Source organism: Ursus americanus, chromosome 9 (genome assembly GCF_024610735.1).
Source record: "Ursus americanus isolate L20-20 chromosome 9, mUrsAme1.1.p, whole genome shotgun sequence".
NCBI lineage: Eukaryota > Metazoa > Chordata > Mammalia > Carnivora > Ursidae > Ursus > Ursus americanus.
In genome coordinates, this window is record NC_142135.1 from 64,581,010 (window position 1) to 64,608,160 (window position 27,151).

Consider the following 27,151-nt stretch of genomic DNA (forward strand, 5'->3'; position numbering starts at 1 on the left):
CTCTTTGAAACAGCAATAAATTTAACTTTAACTGTAAATGTATTTTTGTAGGTCTTTGGCTGGGGGACATTGACAGTCAATCAATAAACTATAATTCCTGATTTAAGAAGTGTATAATCTAATGTGGAAACAGGTAACTATTTGTCAGCACTTATTATGCAAAAAGGTAGGTAATTAATATGTTAAAAAGTGATATCATTACAGAGAAGAAAACATAGTTTGTTCCATTGCTGGAGAAGGTGCTATAAGAGTTTCATAAAAAAGAAAGCATTTAAGGTGAACTTTGAAGGATGAAAAGAATAAAAGCAACAGAATGAAAGATAATGCTAATAAGGAGGGAGGAACTTATTGATAGATGGAAATGGCATGAGCAGTAACATTGCAGGGTGAAACTCGATCCTTTATTCAGTGACACCAGATAGTCAGGGGCAATGCAATTAAACCTGGCACAGCAAACAATGGAATTTGGACTCTAGCATGTATGTGGTGGGAGAAATGAAAGGCACTAAGTGAAACAGTGTATAATCATAGTACACTTTAAGAAAACAACCCAAGTGAGAGAGTGAAAATAGAGTTACCTAGGGTGGAGACCTATGACAATTACAAAACCATTGCAATTGTCCTGAACTCAAGCAGGCAGTAGGAAGAGACCCGAGGGGACAGATTCAAGATGAAATATTTTGAATTAGAGTACTACTGCACTCAGTGACCAATAGAATATGTGGACTGAAGATCCAGAGAGAACCTAAAGATAATTCCAGTATGAAGTAGAGGGAAGATATAAATCCTACTTGGACCTGTTAAGATTGTTGCACATTGAACATTCCAATGGGAATAGGAAAAAGCTTCTGGAAAAAAATTTGGAATATAGAAGAGAAGTCTAGTCTGGAGAAAGATAAGCAGGTCAAAAATGAAAATGAGGCTTCTCAAGAAGAGGTAGTAAAATGAATAAAAGGTTGAGGACTGAAATCTGGAATCCTAGAGAATCCCATTAGTTTAGGGACATATAGAGATGAGATAAGAATGTACATAGAAACCAGAACAGAGCAAGGAAATAAAAGGATCCTTAAAACAATGTAATAAGTACACAGTAAATATTTTCTGAATAAATAATGAGTTATAATTTTTTTTTAAGATTTTATTTATTTATATGACAGAGAGACAGCCAGCGAGAGAGGGAACACAGCAGGGGAGTGGGAGAGGAAGAAGCAGGCTCCCAGCGGAGGAGCCCGATGTGGGGCTCGATCCCAGAACGCCGGGATCATGCCCTGAGGCGAAGGCAGATGCTCAACGACTGTGCTACCCAGGTGCCCCAAATAATGAGTTATAATTTCTAATTGAAAGTTTTCCTCTCAAAATATCCCATATTTCTCTACTTTGGACACATTTTGTTAAATAGAGGCAAATATTTCCTCTGATTTTCCTGCTATAAATGGCTAACCTAAAAATCTTGCCATGATCGATATCAGACTCTTAGACTTCTCCTTTCTGAGAAACACTGGCAAAGCATATATACTCAATCCTATTTATTTTTCTTAAATTACTTTGCCTGCATTGTACTGCCTGAGTAGTCAAGAGGCCCCAGAATATCTGATATACATAAACAAAGAAACAGGAAATAGTTAATGGCTGCTTCTGCAGCAGCTCAGTAAATTAGAATAATCAAATGCATCTTGGAGTAAACTCATGTGCACATAGCTGTAAACAGTAATCTCCATTCTTTTAAAAGCACAAATCATTTCTTACAACAATTCATAATCATTCTCATTTCAAGGTCTAGATGAGAATAAGTCATAATGAGAGAATTTGTACTTTCTAATTAGAGTTGATTTTTTAAAGCAGAGGAATGAAATGGTGGATTACTACAAAGGGGAGAAAGTCTATAGTCAATTATTTGAAGAAAAAGAAAGAGAACTTAAAACATGTCCAAATCAAATAGAGATAAAAAGTTTTGGTTATTCAGGAAAATTCACAAAGCATATATCCTTTCTCCCAGAATCCCACAGAATTTTGTATAATAGAGGTAAGACAGTACTGTGAGTTGCTGTGGAAAAAGAATTTGGTGGGTTGGCCATGCTTTGAAAAGGCCTCCATTTTGGGCGTGTGCCAGGTTTCCCTGAGCACCCAGTGCACACAATTACTGCATTTGCATGTGTAAATTGGGTAATGGCGTGCCTAACTATCAGATTTGTATGTGAAAATGCCATCAGCATATGCAGTATTGGTTGTGTGCCCACTAAAAAAGAACTTTTAACGGGGTTGCATTAGTTGGGGAGTAAAATTTCTGAGAATTTGAGACAAGGTTCTTCATTCCTGGATCCACTATAGATGCCCCTATAGATAATCCGCACCCCCGATAATTCCTTTGTTGTATTCCTCTCAAATTCTATCTAGGGAAGGAAATTCATCAGAGGACCATTTGACCAACTCTAATTAGCACAGAGCAAAACTGTACCCAAGTAACTCTTGGCAGTGCCTATCTGAGCCAAATGAACAGACTGTGGCACAACCAATCCATTCATCTTGGCCATCTTAACAATCAACATGGATCTATGCAAAATTGACTTGGGGTTTTTCCTCCTCAAGACACAATATTCCTCAATCAGCTTTCTTGTCACGTAATTTTACTTTTCTGAAGACTTCAGTGTTCTTAATTGCATCATAGAAGGAATAGACAAAACTATTTTCTTCCACCTCCCAAAATATGTAAGACATAATGATAATTATTTCACCCTGCTTCAGTGGATTTCTTCCTTCTAGAAGTTTCCATGCTTGTATATTAGTACCTTAGAATGTAAACCTGAGTCTGTCTGCGAATTTCCCCAAGAAACATAGTGATCATATTTCCTGAAAAAAATTGGTTCACATAGTATGAGGATAATGCAACTGAATACTTGAAATTGGAATTTGCTTAAAAAAATCTGAGAAGTTTGGCTGTTTAGCTAAAAGGTGCCTTATTCTGGGTAACTCCCTTCTCTGATAATGTTTACTTCTCCTGCCCTCCCCCCAACAGCAAAAAAAAAAAAAAAAAAAAAATCACCTCAATGTAAAATAGCTGTCATGATACACCCCTCTAGAAGCCTACTTTCTGCTGTCGAAAGTGAGTGTTTGTGCAGAAATTGCTCATCCCAACTCAGGATTTAATCTCTTGATATAATCTTCTGTCATATTGCTGAAAACAAACTGATTCTGTATCACTTGGTCTTCTTTTCACCTACTCATCTTTCCAGCAGTCTTACTCAAAGTTTTTTCTGAGTAATATTTAATAAAAAAATACCTAGAAAACTACTGAGAAATGCAGATCTCATTCCTCATTCCAGACGTATGAATTGGAATTTGGAGGAGTAAGGCCTGGAAATCTATAATTTAATAAGTTCCTCAGGTAATTTTGCAGACTAGAATGTACATGTTGTACAGTTTTATCTTGGTTTTGTTATTTGCTTTATTCCGTTTAGCTGTGAAGGTTCTCAGTATTGAGTTGCAACCTAACTATCAAAGGCATGCATCGCTACTCCTCCCTTTAATACAGACAGGATCATTATACTGGTTTGTAGTTATGAGAATGAAATCTTAGCAAGAAAATACAACATGAATATTCAAAATAAATGTTGTAACATAAAACATGCTTCTGTCCAGGAAGATCATTGCCTTACTCAATCTGCCTGCTTTGCCTACAGATATTTTCGAGACATGGCAACCTGAAAGACCCAAGATCATCTCTACTTAAGGTTTGCCATATAATGGGCATCTCTCAAGTAGTTATCCCTGTTCCAAGAATGTATGCAGTAGGTGATAAGAGCAGACTGATTTATAGTCACTCAATATCGGAAAGGTGTAGCATTCCATTTCACAAATAGTATTCTGCTAGATTAGAAAATATCATAAACACATTGGAGAATCCTCAGCCCAGAAACCATAAACCACTGTATTTTTTTCCCTACATTTTAATTTAGCTATCTGTTTTGGATTACATAAATAAAAATGAGCCTGTATTTTCTTTATAAAATAAATCAGTCTCTCTACATAGGAATCACTAGTTACATTGAACATTAAGGCATACATAAAATTGTATCCTTAAAAGACATGAAAACATTTCTCAATGAGAAAGAAGCTGCTCACGGTGACCTTCATGTTGAACAGTGGGGGGTCAGCACTGGCACTAAATCATTTTGATTCACAGATGAGATCAACATATTCATATTTGTTTGCCAAATGTGTATTTTAATTTAAGCTTTCTCTGATTGATGCGTGTAATTTATGCTACCCAGAACTAAGGCGTCATATTTTTCTTTTTTCCTAACTAACAGGGGGAGACTTTCTTGGAAACAGATAAAGGAAAGAGTCCAGTAATTTGTAGCAATGTGACTACAGCCACACATGTCCTAGAATTAATGTTCTTCATTAGGGTGAGTAGGATCAGCTGTATGTATACATCAGGTTTTTAATTAACTCAGTCCCCACAACAGGATTCATGATTCAAACTGTTAGCATTTTTTTCTTAAATCACAAAATAAAAAAATTGGGTGGCACATTTTTTTCACACGCAAAAAAAAAAAAAAGGAGGGGATACTCAGAGAAATGAAAGGCTCTTTGTATAATACTGAGAGTGCTCAGAAGATCTTTATAATCCTGTGTTAATCAGATAAAGAAGAACTTGGCATTGAATGATTCCAAAGAGATGCTGAAAATTCAACCATTGTGACAGTTTTCTCTCTGTATAATAGATATGATTTCAGTTTATTTGTATCGATGTCTTTAAACTAACATTTGGAATTTGTTAGATATTTTTAACTACCTTGTTCTTGCAGAACTGACCCGGTGATATTTTAATAAAACACAACCAATTTAAAGAAACTTCAATAAGGCAACATGAGGAGCTTAAGCGAGGGGTGAGGGGAGAAACTTTTTATAGCAGCTTCGTTCTCTGAGATCATATTAACATAAATTTGACAGTTAATCTCCATATTGCAAAAAGGCTGCCCAGACTTATTTAATTAAACTTAGAACAAATATGTTTCTTTATTTGCCAGGTACAGCTTTTATCTTAAAATGTCCACTTCCAATTATGATGCAAAACTATGGTTTAGGGCAGGAGCATGGGGGCAGTGGGTGGTAAGACCAGTGCAGATGGAGGGATATGTAGCTAAGGAGAAAGCTGGCTGCTGATGCAGTGCCCCTGGTTCCCATGATCCTGAAGAAATTCCATGAAAGATGCTGATGACTTGTAAAAGTTATTTCTTTGCTTTAAACTTTAAATGATAGAATTAAAATTGCTAGAGTTATTTTTCTCAAATACATTTAAAATCTATTCTTTAATAAATATTTGAATAAACATCCAAACTATTTATCCAAAGAACTAGCTCAAATAATGTATATGAAAAGAACTTTGGAAGAATGAGCAAAGCCTCGATATCAGGAGGCACTGAATTTATACTTTGGATCTGTCTCATACTTAACCGCAAATAATTTAACCTTTCTGAACCTCAGGCTCCTCTTCTTTTAACTGAGGTTAAGAGCATCTCATATTTTTGGTGAGGATGAAATATGATGATTCATTCATTCAATAAGTATCTATGAGATATTTTCTTTATGCCAGTCCCTATTGTAGGCAATAGTGAACAAAGTAATGTTCCTGCCGTCATGGAGCTTACATTCTAGTGGAGAAAACAGGAATAAAGGGATTCTTTAAAGTTATGTGGTTTTAAGTTCTGTGAAGGTACACCACAGAATAAGAGGATAAAGGGTGGTGGCAGTGGGAAGGTGATATGTACATGGGGGTGGGCAGAGGTCTCTCTGAGAAAGGGACATTTGATTAGACTAGAATGAAATGAGAAAGCATTTAAGTCAAGCAGAGAAAGACAATTATCATATGGTTTCACTCATTTATGGAACATAACAAGTAGGAAGATCAGTAGGAGAAGAAAGGGAAGAAGAAAGGGGGGGTAAACAGAAGGGGGAATGAACCATGACAGACTATGGACTCTGAGAAACAAACTGAGGGCTTCAGAGGGGAGGGGGGTGGGGGAATGGGATAGGCTGGTGATGGGTATTAAGGAGGGCATATATTGCAATATATGAACCATGGAACTTTACATCAAAAACTAGGGATGTACTGTATGGTGACTAACATAATATAATAAAAATTATTATTAAAAAAAAAGAATGAAATGAGAAAGCAAAGCCTAAGAAGTATGGGGGAAGAGAGGTCCAGGTAAAGGGAGCAGTAGGCTCAAATTCCTGATTTTGCTTATTCAAATAATAACCAGGCCAGCAGAGGGTGAGGCTTGAAAGGGAGGAAATGAAAAACATCAGACCTGGCTCCAGGTTAACTTTCTCACCATTTCCGACCACCAACCCTCTTATAATTCATGGGAACCTGAAGGCTTTAGTTTGACTCTGGGATGGAATGGCTTGATGGTAGGGAAGTGACAGGATCTGGATTGCATTTTACAAACATCACTCTGCCTGCTATGTGCAGCATAGACTGTCATGAGACAGGGGGAGAACAAGAAAGACGTAAGAGATGATCGCTGTTTTCCAGGCAAGACATTACAGTAGCTTGGATTGTGGTAGTAAGGATGGAGGAGATAAAAGTGATCAGATACAGGACATTCTTTGAAGATAGAACTGACAATATTTGCTAATGGATTGGATCCTGTTCCCCTTGAACAAACTAAACAAATAAAGGATATTTTACTCAAGGTCACTGTATAAAAAATAAACCAATAAAAAACCAAATAGTTTCAGAAATGCAGAAAACAAGCAAGCTTTCTCAACTGAGACAACAATACGGCTAGATATCACACAGGACTTACCACAATGCCACTGTGGTATAAAGGTGATAGAAAGCCTCAGCCTCTGTTAACTGTGTTAAAATCCTAAAGTACAATGAAATCCTTACAATGATTTGTGTGTGTATATATATATATACACACACAATGTGGGACTCTGAACAAAAAAACAGCAGCCATCTAAAAATAGAGGCAATGTCATGAAATAAACATGATGATGGACTACTCTTCTCTACTACTCAGGAAGAAGTTAACAGGTCAGACCAACTCAGTGGAGTTTTCACACCAACAGAAGATAATTTTCCATGTTATAAATCCCAAAAGGACAAGCCTGTGTATTTTTCTTCTTCATATCATCAGGATCTACTTCATGTTAGATGGTCATTTAATATTTATTGGAATGAACACAAGTGAAAAATATAAGAGCTTTTTAGGAATAGCTCATAAAACAACTTCCAAATATCTAGCCTCTGCAAGCAACATTTTGGGTCATTGTGAGACTTGAGGAAATTGCCATTTACCAGTTACAGATACAAAATATTTGTGGTCTTTTTATTCCTCTCAGTAAAACATCCTTCTGTCATATTATAGCCTGGATGCTTGCACAATTTGGAACTGCTGCCAATCAACTTGGAAGCCTTGTTTCCATGTCTCTCACTGTGGCCAAAAGCCAATGCAAGTGACACTTGCCCACAGAGTAACTTGAACCCTCCATGCCACAAACATCTCCAGCACATGGTTTCCATTATCATAATCCTGGTCATCTGTCAAAAGTGAAGAGCAGGAGGTTGTAACTCTGAGGAAAGAAGATAGGCTAGAAAGATTTACTAGAGGGAGGAGAGCATCTTCCCTTCATGACATGAGGGGGTGGTCATGAACTTGGCTGCCACATACGTGCATTTTAAGCTGACTGGCCTATCTTCCAATGGGAATCAGACTGCTGAGTTGAAGGTTTCTGCTCCTTGTTACCCATACACTGTATCCCAACCTCTGAAATTCTTCTATATTGAGTTTCAAGCTCCCAGGAACACTTCAGCTTCTCCGTCACACAGTGGAATGGCTGAGTAGTTTTCTGAGAACTTTGTAGACTCAGAAAACTGAGTGAGTTCTCTTCTTTTCCTTGAGCAGTATTAAGTCATTATGTCTTGAGAATACGGAAGAGGATAGCAGAGCATAAAAATCAGGAATAAAATAACTTTTCCCTTTCGAATAACATCCAAAATAATATATTTATTTGTTTCTCATCAATTGGTGAAATATGATACCAAAATAATTCTGATACTCTGGGCAAATGAAATCTTTCACTTCTTTAACATAAATCACTCTACTTCTGATAGATTAATTTTGCATGCATTTATTTGTTTGATAAAGGTAGATGGGATAGAAATTATTTCTACAATTTTATAGATATAAAATATGCTCATCCAGTTCAAGGGACATGTCCCAAAATGCATAGAATGTAATGAGCCGGGATTCTGATGTGGGTCCTCATACTTGAGAAGGTACAGAAACTTTGCAAGACTTTGTAACATCTATTTACTAGAATTATGTATCAGTCAGGGTTCTTAGTAGACCAAATCAGTTTTGGCGAATTTAAGCAGAAATCCAATTTATTCAAAGATTCTTGCGTAGCTTTCAGAATTGCCAAGAGGGCTGAGAAATGGTGCCATTTATGTGTCCAAAATCTTTGATGAGAGACTTCTATCATATCCATGAGCAGTCATAATACTTGGTCATTAAATGTCCACTTAAGGAATGCTTTGTACACAGAAATATTTAACTATTATTCATGGGCTAAAACCTAGCATAATCTATATTTTCTCTTCCTTTACTCTGTAGTACTTAGTAAACTGACAGGTAGAAGAACTTAATGATATGCCTTTCCCCTTTAACTCCTGCATATCAGTCTATAAGAAGCAGAAGATTAGGTACCATGAGATCTGGCTTTGAGTCCTATATCAACACCTACAGCCTATGTGCCTTCAATTCTCAGATACCTTACCTTTCCTATTTACCTCGAAGAGTGACTGTTCAGTCATTCAGGAAGTATTTATTGAGGGGCTGAGATTACTATGAAAGTGATTTGTAGACTATAAAGTTCAGTGACAACTGTTGTTACCACACAGTTTTAATTATACCCTGGCACTTATTTATAACTGTTTCATGTTTCTGGTCTTTCCCTCCTGAACTTTACCATAGTTGATTCCTCTTTTAATAAAGAGACTGTTAGCCCATAGTAAGCTCAGCCTATGCTATGCACCAAAATCCCAAGCTGATCTTCAAAGTGCAGCTCTGACCTTGATTCTCAGCTGCAAAAAGCTGTCTAACTCTTCCACTGCTCAGAGTCACATCTGAATTCTTTAGACCATCATTTAGGACTATTCATGATCTGGCCTTAACTTACTTGTCTTTTTCCCCTTGCTCTCCTTCACTAGACTTCAACTTTCTCTGACCAAATTAACTTAAAACCCCTCACCCCTGCAAATGCCCTGTGCTCTCCTGCTAGCAAGTTTGTCCTACTCCTGCCGTTTCTTTCCTATGGGAAACACCCATCCTATTGAATCTCTACATTTCAAAGCCAAGCTCAAATGCTAACTCCTAAATTAATCTAAGGAGGCAAAATGTATTTGTCTTCTGAACAAACAACAATTTTTACTATGATGAAGTCATCATTCATTGGTTTCTTAGTCATGTCAGGGAGATGACTGTTCTAGGAAGCTGCGTCTCCTGGCTCAGGATACCCAGGGTGTCCAGGACAAACTCATGAGTGAGGAAAATAGAGGTTATTAATACCACAGTATTTTATAGATTTTTAGTTCTTAAAGCTTGTTGTATTTCTTATTATGACAACTTTTTATGCATTATTACTTACATTTCATATACAGAAAAGTTAAATGTCAGACTGTAATAAAACCAGGATGGAAACAGAATTACCAGTCAGATTCCTTGGATGTGAATTTTGTACTGCTCCTATTCAGATTTTATCTACCTTTCTAAGTTAAAAAAAAACTTTTAAGACAGTAATAATTGCATATAAATTAATATCTGCAGTTGATCTGGTTGCAAATGACTATATTTCTCCAACATTTCTTTCCTTCCTGACATGGTATGGTATGTATTCTAGCTAATCAGTTTCAAACTATACTTTGCTAAGGGCAGTGACTCTGAGAAGCAGGTCACGTTTTATGAATGAAGAAGAGCTTTGCAAACAGCAAGAGTAAAATATTTTGTTATACAAATTGCAGAATAATGTTAAGTCCTTGCTATATGGGCAAGAGTGAGACGGGAGTGCAGAACAGAACGTTTACTGGGCTTTTGTGGAGACTTACGTTTGAATTGATAAGAAGGGGATTATGAATCACATTCTTGTTCCGGTCATCAGGGGAGAAATAATCACTGATACTTGTGACTCATATAATAAAATAAAATGTTACAGTAAATCCACCCAATACCTAGAGACTGTGCCCTGAAGCCCTTTTTGTAACTGAAAACTGGGTTATATATTTCCTTTGTTCAAGAAAGTTAGAGACTCCATTTTCACCTATCAAAACAGATACTATCAACACAAGTATGGGAAAGGATTGTCATTTTGGAAGTATGATTTCATATATGTTTCTAGTCACCAGTACTTGGGGAATGTTGTCAAATATTTCTGAGAAAGCTCACACAGTCTCCGTAGGTTGATTAGATGAGCTTTCGTACATTGGAAACCTGACTACTTTCCAACAACTTGATTTCACAAATGGAAAAACAGCATCTGTTTTCCTGCAGCTTCACATATGGTGATCATTGTTGCTAAGACAAGCTGAAGCAGGTAGTCCGTGTGACAGTGCCCCTCTGGAGTGCTGCAGTCTCCTGGGACCAGATAACACTGGTCTGCTGTGAGGGGCTCTGGCTCCCCAGGCAGTAGAAAGTGCATATTTAATCAACATACACAAAACATCCGAATGAACAGCAAATTACAGAAAAAATGATCAAATGCAATATTTTGAACCTCTCTGTTTGTATTTGCAGTGACTAATTTGAATAGGTGTACTTCATGCCACACTCTTCTAGTCTGAGCATTTAAAAAAAAATCAGCTAGTGGCTTGGAGAGGGAATGGAGATGAAATGATTGTACATATGCAGGAGGGGGTAGTACCTGTTAGGAGAAAATAAGACTTTGTCACATTTGCTAGCAACAAAGAATTAAGAAAGAGAATCAATGTTGGACAGAGATGGGAAATTTGTTCTGCACATAAAAGACCAAATCTCCCTAAAATTTCATTAAGGGGGGTCTCTGTCCCTCTGGATGTTTGGATTATATTTTAAAATCTTCAACTTACATAAATAAGATTTCCTAATCAGTGGCCCATTTGGGACAAAAAAAGTCATGAAACTGAACCATAAAACCCTTTTTTCCAGGATCAATGTTTGTGTTTTGAAGGTCAAGAGATTGGCAGCAGTAGAAATTAAATTCCAGAATACATCCAGCAGCCAGGTATATTGCAAGCAGATGCTCTTTTTCTGAAATTGCCATGCCAGTGGCCTTACCCTAGATTTGGAAGGACAACTCAATCAATCACAGAAAGAAAACTCTTCAGTGATTCTGGAGCAGTCTTGGGTTTCTCCTAAATAGCGCTATCATTAAACAAATTGTTGTTTATCAGGGGCTCTTTGTGCATCAGATCTCTATCACTGGGTCATAATAGAACAAACTCTTCAGATCTTCCAGCTCTAATCTTTAATTATTAAAATAAAAGCCAGGATTCCTAACTTGCCCATACATTTTTTTTCCCCTGAGATCAACTTTATTCTGAAAAATATCCAGTAAGGTACTGATGAGCTGAATATTTTGCAATGTTAAATAGTAACTCTCTTTTGATGTGTGACAATCAGGAAGATATAGGGCAAAGGTAGAAATTGAAGGCAAGTAAGAAGACACATATCAGGTTAAAGGCTAAAAGGAGCATTTGGGTTAAAAGACATCAGAAATAAGAGAGTGGAGGCCACGAATCCTTGGCAGAAACTGCAAAATTAGATTCCCACATGCAAATCAAAAGGAGCTAAGTTTTTGTAACTTATAATTTAGAAATGTATACACCTTAGGATTGTACCCCTGAAGTACACACTCTAAAAAGTTGTATTGCTTGTTGGATTTTATGTGATTCTGTGACCAGCAGGCTGGCCATGGAATTAGACCATTTTGCTCAATGATTATCACCCATGAGCCTTCTGCATGTGTTCTTAAGTTGTGAGAGAAGTCTCTAAGCCTGGCCAACTCACTTCTCAGATCACACCTGAGCCTCTCATCCTGGGAATCGTCCCTTCATCAGTGTGGTCTCTTCATGCTAATGGCCCATGTTACCCAGATGTTACCCTCACTTTCTCATGCTTGACCCAGGTGATTTGCCTATGCCTATATTACTGGGTTTGGCCAAACCCTATTTTGGGCTTTGCTGTTCTCCTAACCAGTCTCTGTTCTGACTGAAAAATATTAGTAGGTAATATACATAGATTCTATTTTAAACTCTGTACCTAACTAGTAATGTAATCTTGGGAAGTCAGTTTCTTAATCTCTCTTGGCCTCACTCTTTTTGACTATACAATGAAGGAATTTGGCTTGAGCAGTGAAGCTCCTCAGGGACCCAGGGAAAGAATAGCTCCCATGTACTCCTTCAGCCAGATTTAGCTGCGTAACATTTTGGATTTCTTTTTTTTTTAAAAGATTTTATTTATTCATTTGACACAGATAGAGACAGCCAGCGAGAGAGGGAACACAAGCAGGGGGAGTGGGAGAGGAAGAAGCAGGCTCCCAGCGGAGGAGCCCGATGTGGGGCTCGATCCCGGGACTCCGGGATCACGCCCTGAGCCGAAGGCAGACGCTTAATGACTGAGCCACCCAGGCACCCCACATTTTGGATTTCTATATAAAATTTTGCTTGAGAAAAGGCTTGGTCACTAAAAGAGTTTGCAAAGTTCTGAACTAGAGGGTCACCAAATTCCATTACAGATGCAACAATTTAGCCCTATATCCAATCATTTATTCTCATAATCAATCTTCATTTGAAAAATGTATAATCTGGCATTATGCAACATAGCCTGATGAAAATGCCTGGGGTCAAGGTGGATTGGAAACAATTTGAGAATGGAGAATATACATTTCGGTATCCTGCATATATATTTTTATTAGAAAGTAAACTGTACTGCAGACACTTACTATAATTCAATAAACACTTATGGAGTGACTGTTTTATATCAACATTCTTTTGCTTCTGGGAATCCAAAGACAAATTAGGTATTCTTTAACAGATCCAGTGGTTGAACGTTGGCAGGATAAAAACATGAGCAGAACAAAAAAAAAGAGGGAAACCCCAGAGCAAAATTTTAGCAAAGTTGACATAAGATATAGATTTGTAACCTATTTAATGGTATAATGTATTTTATTATTTATCTGTTTCAGTAGACATTAAAACCTGAATGAGATTGACTATACTAATTTTACTTGAGGAAAATTTTCCTGTATTGGCTTTTTCAAACTTAATAAAAGTCCCAAGTGTTTTATTCCACCCTGCAAAAGAATAATCTTCACAACTGAGGCTGTGAAGTAGTACCTGAACCCTAACTAGTCACAAAATTTATGGGTAAATTAGGGAGAAGTTTTGATCTTTACAGTCTTCTTCAGGCTGCTGAACTACTTCCCTGTTGTTCCTCTTGAACTCAGCCTTGAAGCATCCTGTGAACAACTGTCTGTCCAATGTGTGGTGGCCCATTCTGGTAGCTAAATTACACCACCAAGTACACTCCAAAGAAAGCTTATCAGTTCCGTTAAGTCCTGAGAGACTACCTGTTTTTTAGCCAAATGACTCCCAGAAACAGTATCATGTACTGATATAAAAGCATATCTTCAGAAGCCAAAATATGCTCCAAATTCTAGTTCTTCTCCAGTTTCCTCATCTGAGAAGTGGTGGTGATAATAGGACCTACCTGAAAGCCTGTTTGAAGATATAATACATGTAAAACACTTAGAATGTTACTGCACTTAAGAGAGCTCTATAAGCAGCAGCTACTGTTATTATCAATTATTTTTTAAAAACCTTAGCAAGCTCAATAAGAGGCATGATGTCTACATGGAAGATTTTTCATATCTGACTTAGGAAACATAATGATACAATTATGGGTTCCTCTGGGCGAAAAGTGATCTTTCCACAGTGAGAAATAGCAAGAGCTTGGGAGTCAATATGCTTGAATATTGGCCCCAATTCTATCACACTCAAGAATCACCAGAGATGCTGTAAAGTAGATTTCAAGGCCGTATCTCAAACCTCCAGAGTCAGAATCTCTGGTATTGCAGCCCAGGAGCTTTATACTCCCAGCAGTGTCTTATGCACACTTAGCTATCCAGGGTTTATGTACCAGCTCTGCCATTCATGTGCTTCTAGCTTGTGATCTTGGTCCTACTCATCTCTTCAAAACCTATTTCTTCACCTATAAATTGGGCTAGTCACCACAAACACATTGTGGAAATTATTATTATTTTTCTTTAAAGACTTTATTTATTTGAGAGAAAGAGAGAGAGATAGCGACAGAGATAGCAAGAGAGAACACAGGTGTGGAGGAGAAGGGAGAAGCAGGCTACCCACTGAGCAGGGAGCCCCACACAGGCTCGATCCCAGGACCCTGGGACCATAACCTGAGCTTAAGGCAGATACATAACCAACTGAGCCACCCAGGCGTCCCCACATTGTGGAAATTAAATGAGACATGGAAATGCTCAACTAGTCTGGCACAGAGACAAGGTGTGATACATGATAGGTGATAGCTTCTTTAAGCTTTGCCCTTGTATTGAATTAACTCATCAGGAAGCATAGAAAACATATTTGGATCGTACTAACATATGCATTGAATTCCAGAGAGAAGTGAGTGTCCAGATAACTTTTTTTTACTGACCATAAGCCTTTCATGTGGTGGGGTTGGAGGTGTGTGGGGAGGACCCCATCCCTCTGTAATAAGCAAAGCACACTAATTGGAGTTGATGCCCTTTGTTGGGTTAAGACAAAAACCCAAAAGTTTGAGTACCACTGTCCTAAATGAACTTGTATGATTTTTTTTTCAGACAGTATCATCCAATTTTTCACCCTCAATTCATTCTTTGTTTTTATTTTCTACTCTTAGGAAACTTGGTGCCCAGGTATAGTAACTCATTCATCCCAGATCCTTGGTTCATTCCTCTATACTCTTTCTCTAATGTACCTACTAATTAATCTCAATTGAAATTTAAAGTTTTGGACTGTCTTATTTCATATTTATTCTAGGAATTTAAGTCATACGGATTCCTTTTATATAAGAATGAATGAAATAGATAAGAAAGTCATAAAATGTATAGAAAAATATATTCATGCTTCCTATTAGGAAAATTGAAATGAGAGTAAGAAAAATCAAAACATTGATGGAAATAAATTTGGGTGAGAGCTCAACAGTCAAAGAGAAATGAAGCTTGTAATTTAGTAATCAGGGAAAAAATAAATACATCAGGACAAAAGGTTTTGTTACCAGAATACAAAAACCAAATAAAAGAAAAGGCAATGACTAATCAGACCAAGACTTACTACTAAATATGACTATACCTAAATATTGCCAAATATAGAAATAAAAATAGAAAAATCTAGTTAATGATTTCTAATTACTCTTTTCTAAGTGATGCCAAATGTATATTAACAAATAGCTGAATGATTGACTGAATGTTTTGGTTTTCATCTGTATGTTTGGTGTCATGTAGATAAATACTCAATCTAAAGAGTATCATATTAGCAAATTGAAAAGCAAAGCAGCAACTCACTGAAGAAATGGTGAAGGGTCTTTAATTCTTGTTTTACAGATAAATACCATGGAGAAACTTTCAAATCAAAACCAATGTGCACCTGTTAGCATCATTTTTAATTCTTGGTTGTGCTTTTCCTGCACTGATGAATCTTCCTTGAATACTCGGTATTCCTATTTCACTCCTGCTTAAAATGTACTATTGCCATGTATATTTGTTAATCAAATAAACTCCACATGCAGACTGAATAACCAGACATTTCTGTAGAGGCTTGCATAGAAGGTTTCTGTAAAAATGGAGTTTCTTCTTTAGTGAAGCATAAATAGTAAAATAATTTTCTAATTTATTGACAAGGACTAAAAAAGACAATATTTACATATAAACACAAATGTACATAGAATAGTTGGTTTCACATTAATGTTCCAAGCTTAACATACATATGCATGAATATTAGGACTGATAGCTCTATATTTGAAGAAGGCTTTCTTCTGGGGGGAAAAAGCTAAGTTCTAGGAAAAATAGTAAAATTCCTCTCTTATCCTCCCCTGATGTCCATCTCTCCTCTTTCTCATTCTTTCTACCATGATTGCATGATACATGCACAATATAAGAATGTCAGGTGTGTTACTAGTGGCAGAGAGTTAGAGGTATCCTCATCACTTCTCAGTATCTGGTGTCACATTCACATTTTTAGGGGAGAGGGGTACAGGGATATTGCGGATCAACATATGCATTTGCATGTGAACTTTTCCCCATCAATTAAACCAGATGCAGTAAAATAAAATTTTAGTGTATTTGAATATTGTTCTGGAAAAAAAAAAAAGAGTATCCAGACACTTTACTGGCACAGAACTTCAAAACTAAGAAGAATTTGTATACATTAGACAACAATATGCAAAGAGTCAATTACCAATCCTTTGTGCCAGTGGATGATGTAGACTATCATAAACTGGATGATCTAACAGCCATTTGTGCTTGGCATTGATATGCTTTTGTGATTTAGTGTTGCCAGACATTTTTCGTTTAGTTTAGGCAAAAGTGAAAATGCACCATTTCTTGAGCATACAGGAATGATGCATATGAGTAACAGGTTGAAGGAAGATGATTCAAAGCATATAATCTGCTCAATGTTAAAGTAAACCATTTAATCTTTGACGTAGGGAAGACAGGATGCCAGCAGTTATTAGATATCTGAGTTATAGCACATATTTTAAATTTAATATATCAGAAGATCCACAAGGTAACCCTAGGTAATATTAACCGATTTTGTTGAAAAGAAAAATGATTCTCAGAAAGATCAATTAATTTACTTCTACTACTTTTCAGACCTTATGTCAATGAGGTGTTTTCTATTATTTTGGGGTTATTGTTGTATTACTTCATTACAAGGTGTTGAGCTCTATGCCTTTATCATCTATATCCTTTTGTCTTTCAAGTCCAAAATTGTCTCAGAGTGGGCCTTGTGAAGCCCCATAATAGGCTCCAAGGAGCAGAGTTGAAAACTACTATACCAGACCTTTCTGTTTCTCTAATAAAAGTATTTCTACCACTATTCTTAAAACTTGTTTTTAAGCTTTAATTTTTTAGAGTAGTTTTAGGTTTACCACAAAATTGAGAGAGATGTATATTTCCCAAATACCCTTTGCCCCTAGGCATGCATAATCTCCCCCATTGTCAACATCATTCTCCAGAATGGTGCATTTTTTACCAAGGATCAACCTACACATCATAATCAACCAAAGTCTATAGTTTACATTAAGAGTCATTCTTGCTGTTGTACATTCTATGGACTTGGATGAACGCATAATGACATATATACAACATTATAATATCATACCAAGTATTTATGCCCTAAAAATCCTTTGTGTTTTGCTTATTCATCCCTATCCTCCATTTCTCTCTAGCAACCATCAATCTTTTTTTTTTTATTATTTCCATAGTTTTGCCTTTTCCAGAATGTTATATAGCTGTTATCATCCAGTATGTAGCATTTTCAGATTGGCTTCTTTCACCTAGTAATATGCATTTAAGATTCCTGCATGTCTTTTCATGCTTGACAGCTCATTTCTTTTTAGTGCTGAATAATATTCATTATCCGGATGTACCACAGCTTATTTATTCATTCACCTACTGAAGGACATCTTGGTTGCCTCAAGTTTTGGCAATTATAAATAAAGCTGCTATAAACATCCTTGTACATCTTTTTGTGTGGAAATAAGTTTTCAACTCCTTTGGGTAAATAACAAGGAGCACCATTGCAAAACATGGTAAGAGTTGTTTAGTTTTGTAAGATAGCACCAAATTGTGTTCCAAATGTGCTGCATCATTTTTAATTTCCACCAGCAATGTATGAGAATTCCTGTTCTTCCACATCTTGCCAGCATTTGGTGTTAGTGTTCTGGATTTTGGCCATTAAAAAGGTGGTTAGTGGTATCTTGTTTTAATTTGCATTTCCCAGCTACCAGTTCTCTATATATTTATCTATATTTTATTTGCCTGATATATAAGATTATACACAATTTAAATAGTTTTGCTCTCACTTTATGTGATTCTCTTGTAAAAGATATAATAATTATAAAAATCATTAATAAAAATATTAACCAATCTTCACCGCTCATGCTCCAGAAACTGAACCTATGATTTACTTACTTCTTAATTCTAACTTTACATATGAGAACTTGAGAAACAAAAGAATTGTCTAAACTTAGAGTTTGTCCTTTAAACATGATTTTTTTTTACTCAATTTATAAACTTTGTATTTTTAAAAGGGAATTTAGCCTATTTATATTTTTTATAGTAGTAGGTATCTTTGGTTTTATTTTTGTCATAAAATATTTTTGTCACTGATTTTTTTTTTTTACTTTTACTTTTTGTTCTTTGTGTGTGTGTGTATGTGTACTCACACACACATGTGTGCTTGCCTTGTATTACTTTTCTGGTCTGCCTTTCACTAAGTTAATTTTTCCAGACATTTCTGTTTGATGCAGTTTGATTCTGTTTTCCTTGTTACTTTTCATCTTTAGTTTTTCTCTTATACTTTATGATAAATAAATTCTGTCTTGAATTAAACTAGGTTCACCTTTTGATAATTAAAAATACATTTATACTTTTATTTTTAAAACAAATGTCCATGTAAAAAGAACACTTTTCTCTTTCAGCTCAACCCACCGCTCTTATCTACTTCCAATTTCTAGCACTAGAAATTATTCATTTTTGAAAAGCCATATTTTGAATCATGGAACTTTACATCGAAAACTAGGGATGCACTGAATGGTGACTAACATAATATAAAAAAAAGAAAAGAAAAGCCATATTTTGTATCTTTTGAGTGTGTATTTAATATGTGAACTGTTTTAAGTTGTATTTATAATAATAATAATAATAATAATAATAATAATAATAATACAACCTGTTTAATTCTTAGACATTCAATTTCAAGGCTTTTTTATTTGTCATGACTCCACATTTTTATTATACAATTTTCATTCATATTTGGGTAAGTTGGAGTAAACTTCACCTAATATTTTAAAGAAGAATACATGGATATTTATTTTCTGAACTTTTGTACACCTGATAAAGTCTTTGCTGCTATATATGTTTATTTAATATTTGGAGTTAATTTTTACCAACCAACACTCTATAAATATCTACTGATTTCTTTCCACCCATATATTGAGGGTGAGTTTTTGAGGTTAACCTGATTTAATTATTTTATAGTAAGCTGATTTTACTGCATGAGTAAAGAATAGTTAAAGAATATTTTCACTTCCCTTGCAATCCAAAAATTTAGAGGGAAATAGTTTGGTGTGTGTCACTTCTCATTAATTTTATCTATTTCATGATGTGGACTTTCAATGTGCATATTATTATCTTCAGGAAACTTCAAGTATTATGCCATAATTACTGATATTTAGTTCATTTTTTCTTCTTCAGAAACATTATTTATATATTGAATCTCCAGTGTATATCTTAAAAATTGTTCCATCATTTTTATGTTTTTTGGACTTTTCCCTGAGTACTGAGAAAGCTTTTCAGGTTTATCTTCCATATTACTGGGCCTGTATTCTGCTTTGATAATTCTGCTCTTGATTGGCACCAATAATGATTCTGCAATTCTTCAACTTAAGCACTACTTAAAAAATAAAATTATACAATTTGCATATGAATTTAGCAATATGTTATAGTTTATATACATATAATTTATACATTTGAAAAAATTTTTCCAAGCCCTGATTAATCCCAGCCTGCACCTCATTAGCTAATTTCCTTCTAAGCTCAGCCATTTACTTCTCGGGTCTACCTTTACTTAATTGTTGTTAGATAATTTATTGCAGTATAGGTAGGAATTAAGAAAGTGGATTCAAGTGAACTGTGAAATTAGTGCAAATGACAGAAGAAGGTATTTGGAGTTAAATGCTATTGTGGCAGCTCAGTCCTTACATGACAACTGAAGAATCCTTTGTATTCTGGATAATGGTAAAGTTAATTGTAGAGGAAGAGTAGAGAAAAATGACATTAGATGTTTTTAAAAAAACTGTACAAGAACACAAATCAGAAAGTAAAAGCCTAGATCATGCCTTGACAATAGAAAATTGATGTGGATATGCCCAACATCCCATAAATAACCTAGAAAAACTCTACAGAGATAGAAACCTAAGGTGAGTTTGATAGGTCACCATGCAGACAGAACTTGAAAATTAATGTAAATATGACATCCCTTGAATTGGAGGTTGGCAGGGCCTAAGGTTACAGGGGTTATACCAGTAATCCTGACATTACAACATGTTCTATTGCATTATCCCTTTAACTTCAAAATTCCCAATTTCCATTTCTCCTTATGGAGATCGTTTAAGCGTGGATTTGTCTTTAGACATGGAGATGTGAAGTGCTGCCTCTACCATATCTGCTAGTCCCGCAGCTTGGTGATTTCCCAAGTTTCAAAAATATCCAAGTTCAGTTCATTCTCTTATCTATATTTATTGCTCTTCTTTGTGGGAAACTGGACAACTTCATAAAATAAACTTCAAGTTTCTTATCTTTCTCTCATCTGTGTTCTTTCTGGAGTAAATATTTTGGTATATGAGCTGGGAGTCAAAACAACTGGGAAACACTCATAGCCTCTGAAAGTTATTGGTGCTCTCTCTCTCCTATCACATCCTTGTTCCTGTTTAAACTCTTCTGATACTAGGGAGCAAGGAAATGAATCAGTACTCCAGAACTTTCATGGCTACAGTGCCCCCTTGTGCAACTTGATAAGGGCCAGGATGGCAGAGATCCAAGAGGGAAAAAAAGGCTAAAATGGGATTATTTTAGGGGGTTTGTTTCCAAATATATAGAGGAGCCAAAATGCATTTTCACACACAGCAGTTTTTTTTTTCTTTCATTGCCTATGTAAAGGAAAACACTTTGTTTTTAAAAAGGGGAAATCCACCTCTGAAATTATGGAACACTGACACAGCATCATTCATCTTGGCAAAAGTTGACTGAGCAGATGATGTAGATCCACTTAACTTGGACTCAATCAAAGGTTTTGCTATTTTCATTTCACAGGCCAGATGTAGCTCATCATCGGTTGGAACCAATTCCAGAAGAGGTGTTAGAGTCTGTTGGTCCAAGAGAAAGTCTGATCCAGGCACCAAAAAGAGCCATGAGGAAAACGGATACTATCTCCACTGATCTCCCAACAATTTAGTTAGTCCAATATTCAGTTCAGATTAAGCAGTGGGATAACCTGGAAGTGATGCTATTTTAGTTAACTTATAAATTATTAAATTCCCAGTCATTGTGAAATCATCTCCCCTGTCCTAGTTCTCTAAATACATTGCTATATCTGAATGGATAGGAAACTGAATAATTAATAATATACACACTAGGGTTTCCAATAAGTAGGAAAAGCTAGAAACCAATTACATGCTAGGGATATGTTTAATTGAGCTACCTGAATCATATGTGTTGACTTGAATCTGACCACCAAATGTTTTATAATTTGTTACCACAGCTACTACATTTCAAATGAAAACAAATATTCAGTTTATTGAAAAGAATGCAATGAATCAATATTACTTGGCTGAAATAAATTTTAAAAGAAGTTTGGAATCTTTATATTAATCTTAGAATACATTACAATAGAGATTTCTTGATCCCATAAAATAACAATGGGCACTCAAATTTTAATTTCTCTACACACCCTTCAAAAGTCATGCAGATCAATAAAAAGAGCAAATGGGACCAGTCACAACTGATGTCTACAGTACAACTAGGACATAGTACAATAAACTTTAGTTTCTATACATATGGGGGAAATTTTCAGAAATTAGCAAGTCAAGCTTGGAACATAACATTATATCAAAGATAGAGAGTCCAGCATAGTAATAACAATAATGCAATGCAGAAAATGTTATCTAAAGATCATCTTCAGAAGGAAAGTCTTATAATATGGATGGAGAAATAATACCCCTTACCCCCAAAAACCTGAGGTATTGTGAATACCAACTACTGGTGTTATGGGTTAAATTTTGTCCCCCCAAAAGATGTGGAAGTCTTGACTTACCTAGGAATATGATCTTATTTGGAAATAGGGTCTTTGTAAATGATTAAGTTAAGATGTCATGAAGTTGGACCTAATCCAATAGGAGTGGTATCCTTAAAATAAGGGGAAATTGGGATGAGACAAGCACACACACAGAGAATACCATGTGATGATTGGGGTTATGTTGCCACAAGCCAACTATCTATCAGAATATAGGAAAGCAGCCTGGAATAGTATTTTCCCTAATGCCTTCAGAGGTAGTGTGTCCTTGTTGACACCTTGATCTGATTTCTAGCCTCCACAAATGTGAGAAAGTAGATTTGTGTTGTTTCAGCTACTCAGCTTTTGGTACTTTGTTATGGCAATTCTAGCAAAATAACACAAGTGGAAAATTAAGAAGAAAGTTTTTGAAACTACAAGAGCAGAAGTGGTTGTGCTTCTTGGGGGGAGGAGAACAGCTTGGAAAGAGGAATCTTTTGGAGATTTAGAGGATAAAGGGTTATAAATAAGTAAAACTCAGAATAGAAGGTCCTATAGAAACAAAAGAGTATTACAACATGAGAAGACACACAAACCACTCCCCAAAGGTGTCATTTATTAGAGAATAAGCCCTGTGCTAAATTCAGTAAAAGAAGACATTCTGGAATCATGAAGTTAAGTAAGTTATCCAAACATTTCACTTATATTGCTGGTGGAATATGATACAACTTAAATGAGTAGCAAATACCAAGCAATATTCATATGAAGCTACTGTAAGAAGAAATCAGAAAGTGAGAGTCAAAATATTTCAGTTTAAGAAAATGGTCCTCAGTAATAAAAGCCATGAAGTTAAGGAAAACATAATACTCCAAAATAAATTAAGTATTATTTTAAAAATGTGATATAAAAGATCATAGATCAAAACCTCAAAACTGACAATAAATAGATAAAAAGAGGAAGATATGAAATGAGAGTTCACTAAACTTAGGAAGCAAAATAAAGAAAATAAGATGAGGAAAAATCATTTCAGGAATGCAGATTAATTAGAAATCAAAAGCAGAATGGACTCACCAAAAGTATAATAAAAAACATTCACAATAGGAATAAAAATAATCGAAGGAATGAAAACAAAATAAAAAAGATGTAAAATGGCTAGAAAGAAAATGATTAGATAAAAGAACTAGACAACAAAAATTCCACATATTTATCTATGCATTTCTGGAATCTCTAAAAAAGAAAAAACAATGAAATAAAACCAACATTTAAAAACTATAATCCACACACACACAAAAATAAAAAAAGTCTGAATACACACACATGCACAATTATTGATATAACATCTAATTTATACTATTATAATTTAATGTCTAGCATGACTATAAGAAAAAGAAGTATAGCAAAAAAGTCAAACTAGAAGATAACCATGAATACCAAAAACTTTACCACTCAACAAAAGAAAGTAGGAACAAAGGAATAAAACACAAATGGGACAAATAGAGAATAAGTACCACATGGTAGACTTAAACCCAATATATTGAAAATAATATCAAATGTAAATGGATGAAATGGTCAAGTTAAAAGACAGAGATGATAAAATAACAAATTAATATCATCTTATACATTATTTAAAAGAACTATATATTTTTTTACTTTAAAAACTCAACCAAAGTTTATTTTATTTTCAATAATAATAGAATATTGTGCAAAGTGGGGCACCTAGGTGGCTCAGTCAGTTAAGCATCAACTCTTGATTTTTGCTCAGGTCATAATCTCATGGGTCATGAGATCAAGCCCCACATCAGGCTCTGTGCTCAGTGGGGAGTTTATGTGAAGATTCCCTCCTTCTGCCCCTCTACCCCAGTCACAAGCTCTCTCTCTCTTGCTCTCTTGCTTTCTCTCAAATAAATAAACAAATCTTAAAAAAAAAAAAAAAGAATACTGTGTAAATCATCAGTAGATCCATTTCATCTCAGATAGCAGAAGAGTATTGGTAATACTAAATATATTGCTATATCTTTTTTTTTTTTAGGTTTCACTATACTTTCAATCCAAGTTCCATCCTAAAAAGGACAAATCCCATTCATTAGCATTATGCAATATATTTTTTCAAACATCAAACATAATTTTGCAATATGGAGTTGCTCAAACATCCCATAGAATTACACTTTAAATATGAAAACAGAATATATAAAGGCAGAAGAATATATACTATGCAAACTTAGAATATAACAAAGCTAGCATGACTATAATATCAAACAAATTGGACATTAGATAAAGAATATCATAAGAGTTGGTGCACCTGGGTGGTTCAGTCAATTAAGCGGCCACCTTTGGCTCAGGTCATGATCTCAGGGTCCTGGGATAGAACCCCACATCAGGCTCCCTGCTCAGCAGGAAATCTGCTTCTCCCTCTGCCCCTCCCCCCTGCTCATGCTCTTTCTCTCAAATAAAAAAAAATCTTAGAAAAAAAAAGAATATCATAAGAGATAAGGAAGAAAATACCATAATAACAACAGAAAACGATTTATGTAGAAGGCAAACAGTCCAAAGCATGACTTTCAAAATACATTTAAGCAAAAACTGAAAGAACTAATTAGAGGAACAAAATCAAAAACCATAATTGGATATTTTAGTACTCTTTTCAGTAATAGATAGAACAAGTAACGATAACAACAAAAAATCAGTAAAGGATATGGGAAACCTGAATGATCTTAACAACTGCCTTGAACTAATTGTTATTTATAGCATACTCTATCCAATAATACCCAATGCACATTTATTACAAAATTACATGTAACATTCAACAAAATAGACCAAAAGTTTGGGCCATAAAACAAGTTTCACTAAGTATCAAAGGAATAAATTACACACATGATCTTCTCTAACAATACTGAATTTTAAGTCACTAACAATAAGATATTAAAAAATATTACCAAATATTTGAAAATGAAATACTATACATCAAAATAATAAAGCATATGGGAAACTGAAAATATTTTGGACTAAATGCTAGTGAAAGCATAACATGTCAAAATTTGTGGAGAAAAAGTAGTACCTAGCAACCTATCAGGGCACAAGTGGGCGTCAAACCTACTAACTGTTCTCAAAGTCATCAAGAAGGGTAGTTAACATAACCTCTGGATTCAGGGTAAGTACTTGGTCAAATAGAAACATCAATCTGTTGACTCTCAGCTTTTGAATACTGCTGATTGAAAATATTTATTCAAGCTGGGTGGTCAGAAAAAAAGACAACCTTGGTTCCTATTGTGCTATTTAGGGGTTTTTACTGATTTTACTGATTTACTACTTTCCACAAAGCCCATATAGGTCTGTTCCCCTGATCCAAACACTATTCTACTTCTATTCACGATTCCATCATTCTCCCTTTTTCTATTTTCCAGCCTAGAGTTTTTAAACCTCAGGGAGAACAGTTTTGCTCTTATTCAGATCCCCTCCCCTCAAAATTCTAAGGACTTATTCAGGGATAGAATACTTCAATTCAACTTGTTGTTATACCACTTTATTGAAGCAGAGGAAGCTGCTGACAGAATTGGCTTGGGGAGTGACAGGAAATAACAAGGGAAATGTGCAACCAGGTTTCCAACTCAGTGTTGTCTAAGTTAGACATGTTTTAAGCACTGCATTGGTCAAGATAGGATAGGATATGCTGAAGTAATAAACAGCTACTAAACATCAGGGTCTTCACCCAGCAAAAGTTTATTTTTCACTCAATCTGTTATAGATTGGGTAAGTGTCCCCTGGTGAAATGACTCAGTGAACCAACATGTTTCAATGTGGGACTTCAAAACATGCAGCCCAAATTTATCATACAAAAGGGCAAAATAAATTGAAGAATATGCAGGAGTTTTCCATTAGCTCAGCTCAGAAATATTACAGATCACTTCTGGTCATATTTCCTTGGCCAGACATAGTCATGTGGACTTTATTATTTGAAAGGAGGCTGGGAAGTATAGAAACTTACACACTTAGAAAGAAAGAGATAAGATGCTGGGGAATGTTAGCCATGTTTATCACAACCACTAATATCTTACTTAATGAACACAAGAGTAATAAATAATGTAGGGCACCTTCCTAAGAGGAATGGTTGAATGAGTTAAGATGAAGTAAATCAATTCTACAAATGTCTTCCAGAAAATAAGAGGAAGAAACCCTTCCTATTTCATTTTATGAATTAGTATTACCCTGATATGAAAACCAATGACAATACACTAAAAGAAAACTATAGACAAATATTACTTGCAAATATAGACACAAAAAACCTTGACAAAATATTAACAAATAGAATTCAGCAGTACATATATTTTAAAAATATACCATGACCAAGTAGATTCCAGGTATATTGTAATGCCGGTTTGACATTATAGTGATTTTTTTAAAAATCTACCATATTTATTAACAGCTAAAAAAGAAATACACCAAATATGCAGAAAAAGCATTTGACAACATTTAAACCCATTTATAATAAAAACTACCCAAAAATACAAGTGAAGGAGAAATTCCCAATATCATAAAGAGTATCTACAAAATAACTTTAGTATTATTATACTTAATCTAAATTTGCAGGTGATGTAATTGTCTACATACAAAATCCTGAGAACATATCCAAAAATTCTAGAATTAATAAGGAAGCTTAGCAAGGTCATGAGATGTAAGACAAACATAAAAAATCTTTTATATTTCTATATACCAGCATTGAACACATGGACAAAAAAATTTAAAATACAATCCATTCATCAGTATGGTACTTAAATACAGTGGAAGATTACTCAGCCATAAAAAAGAATGAAATCTTGTCATTTGCAATACCATGGATAGAGCTAGAAGGTATTATGCTAAGTGAAATAAGTCAGAGAAAGACAAATACCATACGATTTCACTCATGTGGAATTTAAGAAACAAAACAAATGATCACAGAAGAAAAAAAGAGAGGCAAGCCAAGAAACACACTTTTAACCATAGAGAACAAACTTATGGTTACCAGAGGGGAGGTGCGGGTGGGTTAAACAGGTGATGGGAATTAGGAGTACTCTT

At 35.2% G+C, this 27,151-nt stretch overlaps 1 protein-coding gene across 1 annotated transcript in view; it reads right to left on the minus strand.

The window, feature by feature from the left end:
- Positions 1 to 27,151, minus strand: part of LOC148109489 (uncharacterized) — a 228,587-nt gene that overhangs the window by 71,999 nt on the left and 129,437 nt on the right. The window lies entirely within an intron of this gene.